At 41.9% G+C, this 16,690-nt stretch overlaps 1 long non-coding RNA gene across 13 annotated transcripts in view; it reads right to left on the minus strand.

Moving 5' to 3' along the window:
- Nucleotides 1–16,690, minus strand: part of LOC125332930 — a 62,387-nt gene that overhangs the window by 41,289 nt on the left and 4,408 nt on the right. For 10 of the 13 annotated variants that reach the window (XR_007206682.1, XR_007206681.1, XR_007206683.1 and 7 more), the window contains exons 1-3: nucleotides 4,323–14,136; nucleotides 2,157–2,511; nucleotides 142–313 (exon numbers count right to left, since the gene is read on the minus strand). This is a non-coding gene — a long non-coding RNA (uncharacterized LOC125332930). Of the gene's footprint in view, nucleotides 1–141; nucleotides 314–2,156; nucleotides 2,512–4,322; nucleotides 14,137–16,690 lie in introns of those variants that run through there. The other 3 variants (XR_007206674.1, XR_007206675.1, XR_007206673.1) reach the window with 3 other exon arrangements.

Here is a 16,690-nt window from a genome sequence, read left to right on the forward strand (position 1 = left end):
TCTGTTTTCAGCACGTGAAGTCACCATGTGTGTGTGGACCTGCAATGTCCAGGGATTTAGGTGAAACCACTACAGATCACCGATGTCTGGTACAAATGGAAACAAACCACAGCCCACAGAAAGGCCCAGCCTCACACTCACCCCCCAGATTGGGAGCTGATGCCTTTTTGTATCATTGAACATCTCCATAGTCTTTGCTGGGTACAAATGGGAATTCACCAAGCGACTCCATGAGCTCGATTGTTCATAGACAAAAGTCCTTCCTCATCCTCAAAGAAGATCAAAACCAGATTCTTGAACATTTGAAATGAGGCTAGAACAAGGAAAAACAAAATCTTTCTTTTCAGGGGAAAGTGAACCTCCATTTTGACTCGTTATTTTATGGTCAGGGCTAAGTGGTCATTATTAGTCCATAGGTACTTGCTACTGTAAATCCACTGCATCACCTCCTGGATGTCATTACTTAAAGTCAGCAAACTCGTGCTTCAGTGGCTGAAGATTTACTTGCTTAATACCTGGTGTCATCAACAAATTCAGGCTGGCAATGACATCCTACTTGTCTAAGCTAATATACAGCCTTGCACTGTCCTTGTTTTCCTTCCCATTCAAACTTATGGCTCAGTGTCAGTGTCTACCAAAAACCAACACTACAGCTGAAGAGAATGAAGTGATGAATGAACATGAGGTTTGCATGTAGATAATTAGAAGTCCGTCTGAGTAGATCACATTTAATGTATCATCATTATGTTTGTATTTAAAAAGCATTTAAAATATATTATTTCTTCTATTATTCCATCTCTGCAGTGCTCTGACTCCAGGGATGAATCGTGCCATGTGTTTTGGCACAGATTTGTTTTTAAAAATATGATGGAACCATGTGGAGCTTAAATCATTGCTGTAATAATTTAGGAAGTTTTCCCTACTTGAGGAAACTCTTGTGTCAGGAGTACAAGTCCTCGTATGGCTGTGCTGCAAGAAGCAGGATGATATTTAATTATGACAGTTAAAACTCATCTCCAAGTGCAGACAATATTGATTTGTTCTAATGTAGAAAAGGCGGAACAAAAAAGCTGGTTTATTTAGAAATCTACTTATTCCCAAAAATGTCTGTTCAGCTCATTTTTAAATTTGATTTCTTATCCCAGGTGAATTACACTGCATTTCTGAATCTCAAGAACTGCCTGTGCCTGATAAAAGCTGATCGAAGTACCAGCATAATTCGGTTGTTTTGATTGTAAGATTTTTGTTTGCTGCTTTATTGGACAATGGTGTTTGGAAAAGAGAGGTTAAGAGCACCAGAGACAGAATTACAGCCCACAGTTGGTGCATGAGACTTAATATTAATATAGGACCACAGTCTATAAGGTCTGTGGCAAATTACACCAGCTAGCAGGCAAAATTAGTGCCTGGTTCTGAAAAAAAAACAGCAAGGAAAATCTGTGCCAGTGTCCCAGCATGACAAATGAACTTAGGCAAGTTGAAGATAATCATGATTATTTAATATTCCACAGATTTACAACTTGATACTCTGTGGACAAAAGACCAGAAGTCTGTTGAATGCAAAGTTTTGAATCTTTGGGTCAATATGCTTCTCATGTCTTCAACGTTTAGTTTCATTTAGGAGGAAACAGTTCTGAGCTAAGATAAGATCTCAGACAAAATTGACGTGGACTCACAACATGGCCTAACATAACAGTTTAATCTATCCTGTGCTTCCCCTGAAAGAAGGCTTAATAACTGTGGTATGATTTCACCTGCTGCTTCTAACATTTGCTCATTTTTTTCCTGAGCAAATTTGGACTATCAGATGGCGAGCAGCTTTGTTCATGGTAGACAAACTTGAATTCATTTAGGATTAATAACAATAGGTTCAATCTTGGATTCAATGGCAGTTCTTAATGAATGGAGTCTTTGGAAGACAAATGTTTGTTTGTGTTAAAAGAGAAATAATTAATTCTCCATTTTTCTGGGTATGAGGTGATTATAGCGCATATCACAAAATGTTTTCCCTGTGTTTCCTCCTGGGTATAAGAACTGCAGGAATGTTCCCCAAGCCCCAGCATAGCAGATATGAGCCATTTTGACCTTGTAATTTCAAAATCTGAAGTTTTGCGACAAATTATTTGGTGTGAGAAAAAAATGTATCTCTTACTCACAGTACTCTCAGGTCCTGCTGGTGATCTGATGCAGGGCAGTGAGGAGAGAGGAAGGTCCGCATCGCTGCAATCCATCAGCAGTCGTGGGTCAGCACAGGGTTACTTGGATGAAGGAATCAGGGCTGGATCTGGATTTTGGCCCAATCCTCAGCATTGTCTTAGACATGGGCCTCTTCCAAATTCCTTTGGGAAATCCCGCGTTCTTCGTCACTGTCCCTGTCTCTTGGGAAGCGGCCGGAGCACACACGGCCACCGTGCCTGGCCAGGAGAGGCTGGGCTGCCCAACACTGGGTACCCGCTGACCTCAGGAAAAATTAAGAGGCTTCAGCAAATGTACCCTGCAGGCAACTTTACCCTGGAAAAACATCACCCACATTGCTAGAGTTTAGGAAAACAAATTAGAGATTTTAATATGCACTGGCCGCTTTTTTTTTTTTTTCTTCCCCATCCCCACATCACCACCATCCCCCCCCCCCCCAGCCCAGTAACATCCAGTTGCTTAATTCCATTTGAAATCACCCGGGTTAGGCACCTAAATAATCTTGTCCTTCATGCCTGTCAACATCTTGAGGCACCTAACCACCTTTAGAGATGTGGTGTGAAAGCTTGTGAACGATGCAATCGAGGAGGGAAACAAAAGACAAGTATCCCTATTTGCTGCCCAAGAATCCACAAAGAATGCTGCTTCAGCTCTGCTCTGATTTCTAATTAGATTATGAGTGATGTAGGACTCTGAAGCCAAGCTGGAGTTTGTGCTAGCACTTTGCATGTATGAATGACAAAGGGACACCACTTTCATATTGATTTAAGCAAGCCAGTGGAAGAATGTTTAAACATCAAGTGCTTGATGTACCAGTTTGCCAGAGCACCTGGAAATATCAAATTAATTCCAGGTGTTCTGCCATTAAGACAGGCTTGCTGCTTTTACAGCCACACATACAAAATGTGGCTCCCAGTTCCACAAATAAAAACAGAATGGTTTCTGCTCCTAATGCCTCGATAATTCCGACATGTTGCAAGTTCTGGAAAGAATTTTAATCTACATAGGTTTTTTTTAAATGGGGAGGGAAGCGAGGGGGGAGAGATTTTAAATATGCTGCATACAATTTGTGATGGTCATCTCTAAAATGCAGCTCCATTATCCTTTTCCATTTGGAATGAATGAGGCTAATTAATTTCAGGCCATACTTGATGAGGTCAGCACCATACGAAGGGTGCGTGCTAGACATTGCTAATCTCTTTCAGCTGAGAGTGATGAATTAAAGATGAAGCATTCCTTTGCAGGCCTAATTTAGAATGTATATCAAAAACCTACAGCAAATAATACTATACCCTACAACAAAGGAAAACTTGTTCTCTCAGGCTCCCATGTAGGGTTGATTTTAAAGGCATTTTCATTTCGCTTTGGAATTCCAGCTGTGGATGGGTGAAACAGTTCAGAAAATTCAAGCCTTCTCTCTTTCTATTGCTTTTATGGACAAAAGTAGGCAAGGGGGGGCCTAAGGGGAGAGAGAAACTGGTCCGTGTTTGATCCTGTATATCCTGTGATTCTGACTGTACGCTCGGCGTTTAGGAAACCAAGTACCTGTGACGTGACACCCCCCATGGCCCACACTCACATTTTACTGTTGGGGTTTTTTAGTCTGAGGGGAAAGCAGTCAAGGGTCCCCTTTGGTTCGGCATCATCCCATGAATGTTTTGTTGGATGTTGCAGGCAGGAAACAGGACGGTCCATCAGTTCTGCTGGGTCACCCAACAAGGACAGGAGCTTCCAAGCCCTAACAGAGCTGTAATTCTCCCTAGGGATAAACACCTCCCTATGCAAAAAGGTCCCATCACATCTAGAAGTGCAGATAGCAAAACTGAATGGAATAAGTCACTGCAAAAGCAACCAGGTCTGGGAGCAGGACAAATTGCTACACAGCTCCCAGACTGGCTGGAGCTGAGGCTCAGCCAAGCTTTGCCACCTTTCCCTCAAGGCAAAGCCACCCACAAAGTCCATAGGGGTTTTCCTCAGGTGAGGGACTGCAGGATTTGGCCGTGTGGGCAGCAACAAGCTTAATTATCATTTTAGTAAAATAAGGACTTATGAAATCTTAACCCAGCCTCCGAAGGAGGCTGCAAACAATAGACGACCGTCTTCCCCACCGCTTCACTGTTCAATACCTGGAAGTTTCTTGGAATTCTTGACAGGTTGCTGCAGCGAGTCAAAGTTCCCAACTGGTGGCCATAAGCGGCTGCCGTCTTTGTATCCCAGTAGTCCTCATTAGAACAAAGCTGCTTCGAATTAAATCCAATCTACATGCCGAATCAATCTTTCAACCCTTTGATTGCTTCTGAAAATATTTATACTTCTTAATAATGCACATTTTGTCCCAAAGCCTGTGATTAAACCCAGACAAGGTCCGGAGAAGCCTGAAGTATATGTGGAAGGGGTTATTTTGGACAGGAAAAGAAAGATAAAGACACAGGTTTTTCTTATTGTGAAACCATTAGAGTGTATAAATCTAGCAATTGCAGTTGTATAAGCATCAGAGTGGGGTTGTAATAAATACAGATTGGAATATTATAGTAACCAAATGGAGTTTATGGATTATGTTCACTAGTTCATATTTCTCAGCTACTACAACCTAACTAGCATCATGCTGCACTCACCTCTGTTAATATTCCCTATTAATATTCTCTTTACGTGTTTGTGGGGAGAAAAAAGTTAGGATTCAACTGCTGCTCTGTGTAAAACAAATATGTTTAAAGAATCATGCCCTCCAAAGAAAAAAAATAAACACAGGGATGCTGTAAAGCGACTGTGTTCGAAGGGCACAGGCTGTGGCTGGCTGAAATCGGCCCCGTTCTGCTGAAAGTTGATAACTTCCATCTGAGTGGAATCTGGTCCTAATGCAGGGTATTTGCTGCGTGAAAATTAGGGTGTAAAAATGAAGAAAATAACTTCTGCTTTTTCTTATCCTGGTAAATTTTTAAGGTGGTAAATAATAAGCTTTGGCTGGAGATGAGAAACACACAAAGGCTTTGAAATTGTGCTATGTGGTAAACAACATATTATTCCCTTCTCAAAAAGCAGCATACATCACAGGTGTGATATGTAGAGATGAAGGGAAGGATACATTCCTTGGCTAAGAAGTAACCCAGATAGGGCCAGATCCTCCAGAGTGGGAATCTGCCGTCGATTAAGAAGGTAGTGGTGGCTGGGGACGCAGATCAGATAAAGGCTCTGTACCTGTCTCCCTCCCTCAACACAAATGACTGCCCTTGTCTCTAATAAAAGGGAAAATTTGACTTTGGAAAACACACCGTGATAAATCTCCTTGGATAAAATATGCAGTGCCTGGGTGAGAGGGAAAGAAATCCTAGAAACTAAAAGTATATAACGCTTATTTAATATCACTGTCATCAGCATCATCAGGGCAAATGCAGGTAATATTCTCAGGAGTAGGCTGGTAAATGCTTGTGGTAGTTTTACTTGTGACAGCTTCCCTTTTCATAAAGGAGAGAAAGAAATATTCTCAGTTAAAACATTATTCATTGACTCTTTCATCACATAGTTCATTATACTAAACTGTAATTTCCTAAATATGTTGGGGGGTGGTATTATTATTATACAAATATCCTGAGTCACGATGGCTATTTTGCATTAATGTATGATTTGGATGCTCAGTCTTTAAGGTAGAGGGGAGGGGGGGTTTATCATCACCATAAATAAGAGGAGAGCGGAGATTTAAAAAACCTCTCATAAATAAGGATGGATCCAAAATCTAATGACATGCATGAAAATCCATTTTGGATCAGACCCCCAGCAGAACTCTGTATTATGTAACCAGCGTTCTCTGAGTATCTTCTATTGTTTGACAACCCTGATTTCACACTGAACTTGGAGCTCATTTCTGAACAGAAGCTTTCTGTATAGAAACTTTAAATCATATCCCTTTGTGAACACACACATACCATCGAGGATATTGTCTTATTAAAGAGTTTAAGCCTAAAGGTGTATGCCTATTTTTAAAAGAAATTTTCTGATTGTAGATAACTGCTCAATTTGATTTAGTGTCCAATGATAGTGATGGGGTTGATAACTGAGCATTCATCGGTAATTCATCTTGTGCTAGTAGAAATTTACAGCAAAGCAGTGCTTTCCCAACACTGACAAGTCCTATTAATCTTCTTCAGACACATTTCAATAGGTGTCTCCATCTGTGCCCAACATCTAAACTCTCTGGCATCACTGGGGACTTGGAGACACCTTCATTTCAGGTTACACTAGTGAAAATGTGATACTAGATTGTACTCTATTTTTAACCTAATTCTCTCTTTTCATTCAATTAGCCTTTCTTGCCTGCATTTTTCTACTCATGTGTAACATCCTTTTCCCAGGAATAGCTTAAAAACGAGATTTAGTTACTTAAAGAGACAGAATCTGCCAGGCCAAGAGCAACCAAGAGCTTAGTACATAAAAGCAGAATAATAAAGCTCAAGGACACAGTGTGGAGACCGAATCGCCAATCACCAAACACGTCCTGAGCAGCATTCTCAACGATATTCCCCTCCTGATGTACCTCTTGCAGGCACCATTGGGTTAGGACAGGTCTGAAACAAAATACCCCAAAACTGAAAACAATTGCAGGATGTTTGGGTGTTGAAATCCAAAACACCTCTGTTTGTTCGTGCTGTACAGGGATCCCGACCATCCATCCCCACACTTCACTTTCACACATACAACTAATGCATGAACAAACACAGAGCAGTCAAAATTACAGCAATAACATTTATGGGTGGATTATGTTCCAACTTCCTCACTTATTATTAAAAGCGAGTAAATTGCGAAGCACATGGAAGAGGTAGGGTGCAAATGCAGGCGAATTTCCACTCTGAACCAAATGTTGTTTTTTCACTTTCAAAGCTGCGATGAGTTTGCGAGCAGACGCAGCACAGCTTTAAAGCTTACTCATTCAAAAATGTGTGTTTGGGTTCCTTTTTTTTTTTCTCCCCTCCTTACTCCATTTACGTTTGCCTTTCAGAGAGGAGCAGATGCACACCATTTGGGTTTGGGTGGCTCCTACTTGCTCTGAACTTTCTTCTGAAAAGAGCAAACCGTGAGCCGTGCGTCTGCTCCACGCCTCAGAGGCAGTTTCAAACTTTGTTTCTGGCTTTATGAAGTTCTCTCATGAGTCGTATTATAGATCTAAATGACCTTATTGTAGGTGGCAAGTTTAAATGTGCCATATTAATAACTTGTTATCCAAGACAAATTAAGTCCTTATGTGTCAAAAGCACTCTGCTCTGGATTACCTACAAGACAAGTATTTATTGAATAAACGTTGGATCCAATTTCATTTTAATGTGACTGACTGTATGCTGCAGCCCCTCAGAATGAGATAAAAACACTCAAACCTACAACTGTGTTGCAACATTACACCTAACTTGTCTATTTCTATTATTGTCTTTTTAACATGGGATATCAAAACTGTTTGGGGGGTTTAAGGATTTATTATTATTATTGTTATTATTTTTTCTGAAGAGCAAGGAGAGAGATAGAAAAAAAGACTGGCATTCAGCCTAAAGAGAAATCATTGAAACAAATTAATCCTATGCCGTTTAAATTGACATGGTAATCCATCATCAGCAAAGGGAAACTCTGAAAGCAATCTAGAATCTGCAGTGTTCTTTCACTGGCCCTCAGGCATAAAGACAGATAGTAAAAGAGGAAGGGGGGAAAAATCATAAAAGTTAGCAGCACCTTAGCATAGGGAAGGGCTAGAGAGAGCAGCTTTCACTTTTTCCTGCTTTCAAGCACCCAGCTCAGAAAGCAGTGCTGATTAACCTTCAGTCACTGCCTGCTAACGTTTACTTGTGTGTCAGATCATCTTCAGCTGCTGGGATAGGAGTAATTTCAAATAGTGCAGAGCCCCTGTCCTGTATAAACTCCACCATTGAAAACTCTGCCAAACATCAACTTGGGCATTTCTGCTTACAGAGGACCTTTTATTAGCCTAAACCTGATCATTCCAAATGGACAATAAATTCTATCTGCACAGCCCTGGAGAAAAGAGCTATACTATCCTTGGGAGTTTAATAGCCAGGATTTTCCTAGAGCTAGCATGAAAAAAACTGGGGGGGGGCTTATTTGGATTTGGACTCAGGGTATTTTTTTTGTCTATCCCCTGCTTTCTCAGTGGGGCTATCCACCGTAGTGTATGTTTCCCAAGAGATTTTTCAAGCTAGTTTTAAATATCTAAAGTGATGAGACTTTGTGCACCTTTAAAATTTTATTAGACTTATGGTCAGAAGGAAACATAAACCTCTTGGGCCTTGAAAGCCCATTGCAATACAGCCATTATCCCTATAATGTCAACAGAGTTACAAAATTCTCTAGAAATAAACCTTTTAAGAGCAGCTTTCCCTGCTGCATGTTTTCTTTTAAGGTCAGTGGTGCATCACTTTTCTGGAAAACGTTTCCCCTCCCTGGCCAGGTTTAGCAATGTGAAATAGAATGTATATTACTAAATGAATAGGTTTAATTTTAGACACTGAAAAAATAAATAGAAGAAGAGAGCCAGGGCAGGAATAATACCTTTCAGTTAGAAACAGACATAGTAGAAAGAAAAAGTCAGAACTTTAGTGCCAGGGGCAAAGGGGTGAAAGGCTGGCTAATATGAACCATATCCAACATCTGCCCTATTTTAATTTAGCAGGGATAAAGTTTCTTCTTTTTTATTATTAAGAAAACTTTATGTGGCAGAGAAACCCATGAGCTATGTTATCAAAACTGTTTTATTGTCACATCGAAACTTAGAACTATTAAGAATTGGCAGGGCAAAGAGATAAAAACTCCCCTTCTCTCTCCTTTTATACTCTGTGACAGGCCTGGGCTCGGGTCCTGCTGACTGGGATGTCCTTTTCATGTCTTTATGAAGTACTGCACTTGGGGCTGTAATATAAAGGGGAGGTTAATTGTTCAGGATGGGTCCAAATGATTGATTCTCCAGGTTAAAAATAAAAACCCTAAAAAAATCTGAATATTTAAAACAAAATCCTGACGTGGCGGTCGCCCTCAGAGGTGAGCCATGGCGGTGGTGCACAACAAGTGTAAAGAAGGGCTGGACTGGAGACCTGTATGAGAAACAGCCCAAATTGCCAGGCTGGAACATGATCTCATTCCATCTAAAAGTTTTCCACCTCGATAGTGCAAATTCCACTATAAAATAACAAAGTATACTAAACCGCATGTGAGTATCTGTAGGAGTAAGAGAGCAAATTGGTTTTTGACAAAAGAGGGATGAATACCTTCGGATATAAAGTTAAAATTTGATTGAAAGCATAACATTCCTCTAAGCATCAATATGCTTAAGATCCAAAATATGGTTATTTTATTACCAGTTAATACCTAGATCAAAGCAAAACACTGTAGCTGGAAGGGACATTCTCTCTGGAAATAAAGTTCCATGTAATTATTTCCTATTAAAAACTAAAACTGGTCTTAGATTCAAAAATTTGGGCTTCCTTACATGTGATATAATGCAAGCTTGTCAAAAGAGAGCAGATGTACCATTTTTCACTGTTTTCTGGTATCTCTTTGCTTTAAAGTTTTCGGTTCAGCTTTAACCCTTTGAATGTGAAATATTCTCATCCAGTTCACCTCGATCAGACCAGGGGGACTGCTTTGGATTATATTGACTCATCTCTCATGATAAGAAATTAGGATTTGATATAAGCGAATATCATTTTAAATAAAGTCTGCAAATGTGAGGAGGTGAAATCTAAAGAAAATGATATGGCGATGGGTAGGCAGCTGAAAGTTAAACATTAAATTGTAAACAAGGGTTTTACTCTTGGGCAAAACAGCTCATCTTAATTCAATTCGAGACATGGAGTTTAAAATATGCACTCAAAATACTTCCAAGAAAGCTGCAACCTTTCAGAAGGGAGAGATAAGAATGGATTTTAATTATGAGGTTATAAATATGCGATAGATTTAATTTTTTTACCAACTCCTAATGTGCTACGTAACATTGTTCAGATGCAGTTATACATTTATCTGCCTGTCTCTATTCCTGTCCAGGGTTTTGCTTTTATTTTATTCTTTCTCTTTTTTTTTCTTCCTGATAGCCCTATCTCTATTTATGGCATCGCTGAGGCAGGCCCTGGGAAAAAAAAAGAATCTATCCTTCTGTATTTATAAACCACCACAGAATAAATAGGGAATGGCTCCTTTTTACAACTGAAGGGCTGGTATTATAAGTAGCAATATGAAATATTTAGACACATTATTTCAAGCTTCCCGGCTGCTTCTGATTCTGCTAATTATTTTTGATCTGTCATTCAGAAATAAAAAAATAAATAAATAAAACTTTAAAGAGTTCATTAGGACTGCGGAAAGGAAGAAGAGTCAGATATAAGGCAGCAATTATAATTTGATTTTAACACGTTTTTTTCATTTTTTGCTGACTCCTCAGCTGCATTGTTTAGTAGAAGGGTGACTACAATATACTTCTATATTAAAGCCTGTTAAATAGGCAAGAAGCTGAGACATTCAGCTGGGATATTGTTTGCTAGCTCAATTAGTATCCCAAGAATCTGAAAGTACAATAAATGTATCTGAAGATCATATCTAAACATACTTACCAAAAAGTACCCACCTCTCTCAGCAGTTCACATATTTCTGCCTTCTAACTGGGAGGGGGAAAAAAAAGGCAGTTCGATGTGTAGGTTAAGATTGGCGTGTGGCAAGGTTTGTGTGAGATACAAAGAAATCTGTATTTCACTCAACAATTTCATTGCTTAAACATATAGTTTAGAAGCATCTTTTCCTTAAACATGTGGTTCAATAACATTTTCTTCAAAGGAACAATTCAATGTGTTAAAAGATTTAAGAACAAAGAATGTGCTGCAAAATGCAAATTCCCCCAGTGTTATACTGTGTATGCAATTATGTATGTAGGCAGATAGATATAATTTGAGAGTTATTAACTTTCAACATCAGTGATGTACCCTGAATCAATACAATGTAACTACCTATTAAAATATAAACCAGGTGTGTTCCCAGGCAAATACAGTCTGAGAAGCTTTTCTAGGTATTTTTTTTTTCTTTAAAGATTACAGCTCTACTGTGGACAAGAAGCTCAAGAGATTGGTGCTGGTCCTAAAGATGGAGATTGCTTTGCTTTTTGCTGATGGTTCTAGAATGTTTCATTTCCTCCACGTTTGGGGGGAAAAAAATTAGAAATAATAAACAGTAATGAAATGGTGTAAAGGGGAGGAATTGCCTCACAAACATCCGTACATTTATGCACCTCCGGATGCATGGGAGAGAAAAGTTCCCTATTTCCATATTTCCTTTGGTTGAAGGGAGGGAATGAAGGGAGCAGAAAACATTTTAAGCTTTGCCCTCCCGTCGGATCGACCCCTCTTGCAAATCCCTTTCTCCTGGCCGCCCTCCCTCGCTCCCCCGAGCACACAGCCCGGCGCAGTTAACCTTGGAGCGGCGCCGGGGAGGGAAGGGTTAATGAAACCCAGCTCTTTACGACCTCCAGGGTCAGACTCTTCCTATCTGCAATCTAAGGAATTAGGTAAGGAGGTTATAAGATTATAGTGAAAGGAGTTATAGGCCCTCGTAGCCTCACACCTGAACATATTGGGCTAATCCACTGGGATTCTTAAAAATCGCTTCAGCTATGGAAAACTGTTAATTAGGCTGAGTCTGTCCCGAGGTTTCCTGTTGCATTAGTGATCCAGCCGAGCTGCCTGCACTCCACAGGCTCACATGAAATGCTCTTAATATGCCTATACTTTTTGTCCCCTCTCCACGACTGAAATCAGCATCAGCCCCTGATTTCGGGATAAAAAAAAAGGCAAAGCTGGGGGAACATTCAGCCCGAGAAATGAACAAAAGTCAACCCCCTCCGGTCCCCGAGCCCTGGGTGCCCGGCAGGCTATTTGCAGCTGTTTCTAACTTCAGTGTTTGTTTACAGTAGCAAAATTAGCACTTGGAGGAGAAGTGAAAAGCTGTTTTCACATTAGTTTTACTCCTCGGTTCCTAGCTTGAGATGCCTTTCCTCCCTCTCAGCAAACAGCATCATTTAAAGTGCGGTTCAAACTTTCTCTCGCTCATTTGACTTAGTTCTCTGCAGTCGCATCCTATTTTCTGCTAAAGAAAAATACGCGGAGAGAAGGTAGCATGTGAACACGGGCCAAACATCACGGATTCGAGGCAAAATAATAATAATAATAATCCCGAGCATCCCTACAGAACGTATTTTAACGTATCTTGGCAGAGTCCTGCCCTACTCCCAGCTTTCTGCCCTTTGGCACTCAGATATTTGCTTGTCTCCAGCAAAGTTTTCTTTAATCCGCCGAGACACCCCAAGGCTGTACCTGAACCACGGCTACATTGCTCCCTACGACCGATAAAATCCTGCAGCAGCAACTCCCCAACTTCAGTACTTAAAGCAAGGACTGATTTTAGCCTTTTTTTTTCATTTGCAGAAATGCTGATATTTTTTTTCTTCTTTTTTTAAATTTTTTTTTATGCCACTTGTGGTCACCCTCGAATGGCAGTAATCTGTAGATTACATATTACGAGCCTTGTCATTAGGTGGATAAAATGAGGTGGTTAAACGCTAAAATCCATTTTACTCACCACATTTGCTTGTGGGGAGGGAGGGGGGCGGGAAGGAGAGGGTAGGACAAACTTGTAGGAGAAGGATTTAAACCCCTCGGATGGGAGCTGGATGTGCCCTCGCTTCTGCTGTTAGAGCCCTCTCTGCCTGGTGGGTACAAGGGCTGGGGACCCCTCAACTTCACCTCCAAGGCAGGCGCCCGATTACTCCAGCCCTCTCCCTCGCTCGTGAGCCTTTTGTCCCCATTTTCGTGGTATCTCAGCTTTGCTCCACAGAGTCGACTTTTCTCTGCCTCTTCCTAGATTTGCTCTGTAGCATTTCTAGGCTCCTACTCTCCAGCTCTCCCCCCGCTTGCCTCTTTCATGTGTGTCCCTGATCCCTCTCCAGCTGATGTGATTCTTTAGAAATGTGGGTCTTATCCCGTCCCTACCTTTGCCGGCTCTGATTAGATATTATTTTTTCATTGGCTCTGCTACAATGGGTTCCTCCCTTTAATCTCTCGGTATATTTTCCCCCTCCCGCTATAACCAAATCCATGAAATTCACAGCCTCTCTCTTTGACACGACTGGTTCGTCTAATCACTCCATATCGATTTCCCTAACTCTTTTCATCCAGCTGAAGACACATCTTAAAACACTCCAAGCCAGAGTGTGCTCTTTGCTTTATACACACTAATAAAATGATTTACCCTTCTCTCTCTGCTCTCCTCACAGGAGAAAATCGTTCAAGTCGCGGCTATTTGTGTGTGATCAGTAAATATTTAGTGTGGCGACATCCTCAGCTCCTCTCCTGATCAATACGCAACCCAACAGGAGGTGGACTATTGTCCGGGTAGTGACTTGCTGAGATCTCCTTTAGATGAATTCTTTGCTCCTCATACTGTCTGTTATGATTTATCCTCGAAGGTGACCAATAAAGAAAAATTGAGTCTTTAAAAACGTCTGTTTCTAACCTGTTTACCGTGCCATTAAAGCACCTAAGCAAGGAATGGCTTACTCCTCCCCGTCTCCCATATCCCTGGGATGGGCTGACACATGCAGAGCGCTGCTGGAAAATGGGTACCAAAGCGGGCAGCCCCCGCACCGCTGCTCTGCATCCCTGAACCCCTCGATCCCCTCTTCCCCGACCCCTCCAGAAAAACCCCGTCCGCTCTCTGCGATGCAGTGTCACGGCAAAAGGGCGAATCCCCAGTCGCACCCTGCAGCATCTTCGGGCACAGGGCTCGCTCCCACAGCTCAGCCTCAGCGGGTGGAAATGATGTGCCCAGGGATGGAGGGTGCCCCAGCAACTTCCAGCCCACCTCCCTCCTCCTCCTCGCATCCCGCGGCTCTGCCTGCCCCAGGACCAGGCTGAGGCAGGGCTGTGGCTTCAGAGGTTTTTTGTTTGTTTGTCTGGGTTTTTGTTTGGGGTGTTTTTTTTGAACGACATGGAAAATCTGCAGTGAAGAAAAAAAAAAAAAGTAATAATAATGGAAATGGAGAAGAGCTTAAAGACCGTTTCCTGTGGTTAACCATAACGAGAGCTTTCCCAGAGTGATAAAATGGGCAGAAAGAGAAGTTCGCGTGTGTATGTGTATGCTTTATCCTGATCTGCTATTTCACTCCTGGGAAAGCCAGTGCCTCCCCTTGTAATTACCCCAGGAGTGTGCTGTGCCCGGTGAGATGTCAGAGCCAGCAGTGCCTGGTGTGTGGGTGCCGGTCTGGCGCAGGCTGGGTGCCTCCGCACAATGGCTTCACAGTTCTATCTGCATCGTCTGTTTGTGCTCACTCGCATCGTGTCCTGCAGCCCACAGAGGTGCCCAGATATTTACTTTATTCCCGTGCGTGTGCGTTTGCACCTCAGCTCTAGGTCGAAGGCGTTTATCTCTGCAAATGGACATTGCCTGCACAGGCGCTGCATAAATCCAGGGCTGTGTATTACAGATGTGCGACTGTTATTCAAATGTAAAACCAGCTACATCCACCTGTTAACTTTGTTTAGAAACCACTTTCACTAATGGCTTTTCGCTAACTTATTCAGCCCGTTACTCGAGTATAGGAGGCAATGGTGGGGAAAAATCCATATGAAACCCTGCTCACAGCCTCTCTGCGAGAGGACACTTTCCACACCTTGCCTAGACAGGGCTCCTATAGAGCGCTTATCTCTCGAATATATCTTTATACTAATGCATACTTAATTGGTCTGTCTTGACTGTCCATATAAAACAATTTAATTAGGGTTCTTTCTGCTTTGGAAAGAAAGAAAAAAAAAAAATCTGCCCAGCATTTATTGTATTTAGCACCAATACAGGCAGAAAATGTTGCACAAGTTTTTGGTTGAAAGAGCACCTATGTGTCCATTGAAGGGCGTTGATCCGAAAAGACAGAGAGGACAAGTAAAATCGATTTGAAGCAACCCTCTCTGTCCCTTTCACACCATTCAGACACTCCATTCCTTCTAAGACAAAGACCCAGCGCCTTGGGAATGCTGGCAAGGGGGGGGAAAAAAGGAGGAAAAAAAAAAAAAAGAGAAAAAAAAAAAGGAAAAAAGCTTCAATCCCCCCAAGCAAAAGGGAGAGCTCTGAAATTCCTTCATATTGCTGTTATTTACCCCCGAAGATATGTTCAACTCCAGGATTTTCTTCAATTCGGCGTCTAACACTGCTGCTGCGAGGAATGTCCCTGGAAGGGGAGGAGGTAATTATGGCTATTAGTGCTGCGAGCCCAGCCGCAACCTTGGTCACTCGCAGGCTTTTAGGGTTAAAATAGCCCTCACCTCTGACCCCTGCAGAGCAAAGTTGTAGCTATTGCCACAAGTTGGGCCAAAGTTTTCAAATCCAGGGCTGGGCAACACCGGAGGGGGCAAACTTCTCCCTGGAATTATTTTTGGTTGGGATTTAAATCATCTTTAGTCTATTTAATTGCCTTTCCCTCCTCCTTTGGCCAAACAATCCCTTTCGGAGAGGTGGGGGGGATTTCAAAATGCCCTGCTCTCACTACCTTTCCCACTGCTCTTTCCATTTAGGTTTAATTTGGCAGATTGTTTTCAAGCATGAAAATGGTTATCATCAAACTGAATTACTGGGTCAGCCTTTCATCCAGAGAGCTCAAGGATAAAAGGGGGGCTGGGTGGGTCGGGGAGAGGACTCCCACCTTTAGGCTTTCCCCACCACCACCCATTCAGCTTTACAAAAAAAAAAAAGGAGCATTTGGAAAAATGAAGAAAGGATGAAAAGCTTGGATTTGTCTCCTTTGCTTTCTGCACACCTTCATGATCCTCCTCTGCAAGGGGTGATTTTGGAAGGGGGGGCGGGGGGGTGCTCAAATAGAGGAGGGGAGGGAGCCCACAGATGCAAGTACCCCTCTGGCAATAATAAAAATTCATTCAAGTGGGCTATGTCTCCATCTTCCATGTACTGATTAGACTTAACAAGAGTGGAAAGTTGTGTAGACCATATTTATGGTATTAACAAGCAGTTAAAAGATTTATCCTTCTTCTGATCAATATTGTTCGTGCTCGGTCCTTCCCCCCCACCCCCCGGGCCCTCCCCGAAGGCTGCAATGACAATCGCCTTCATACTTTTTCATCACCGATCGAGGTGGCAAAACCCTTTTGTAATTTTCATTAGCCCAGTAAACATGCAATTAACATGCAGCACTGTGGTTAACTTAATTCCTGTTTTAAGGCAAGGACAAGCAAGAAATGGAAGAGCGTTTGTTCCATTTGTCAAGTATGACACACTCCCTACCCTAACAGTTTCTTAAAATAAAAGCTCGGCTCCCCACCACCACGACCACCACCCCTCTTTCCAGAAACCCCCCACACTGATACACACACACACACAAAAAGGACCAGGAATCCATTAGTTGGAGAGTATTCTCCTGCCAAAGGCGGTATAATGTATTCCAAATTTTCCCAAGCCCTCA

The sequence above is a fragment of the Corvus hawaiiensis genome, chromosome 13, assembly GCF_020740725.1.
Source record: "Corvus hawaiiensis isolate bCorHaw1 chromosome 13, bCorHaw1.pri.cur, whole genome shotgun sequence".
Lineage (NCBI taxonomy): Eukaryota > Metazoa > Chordata > Aves > Passeriformes > Corvidae > Corvus > Corvus hawaiiensis.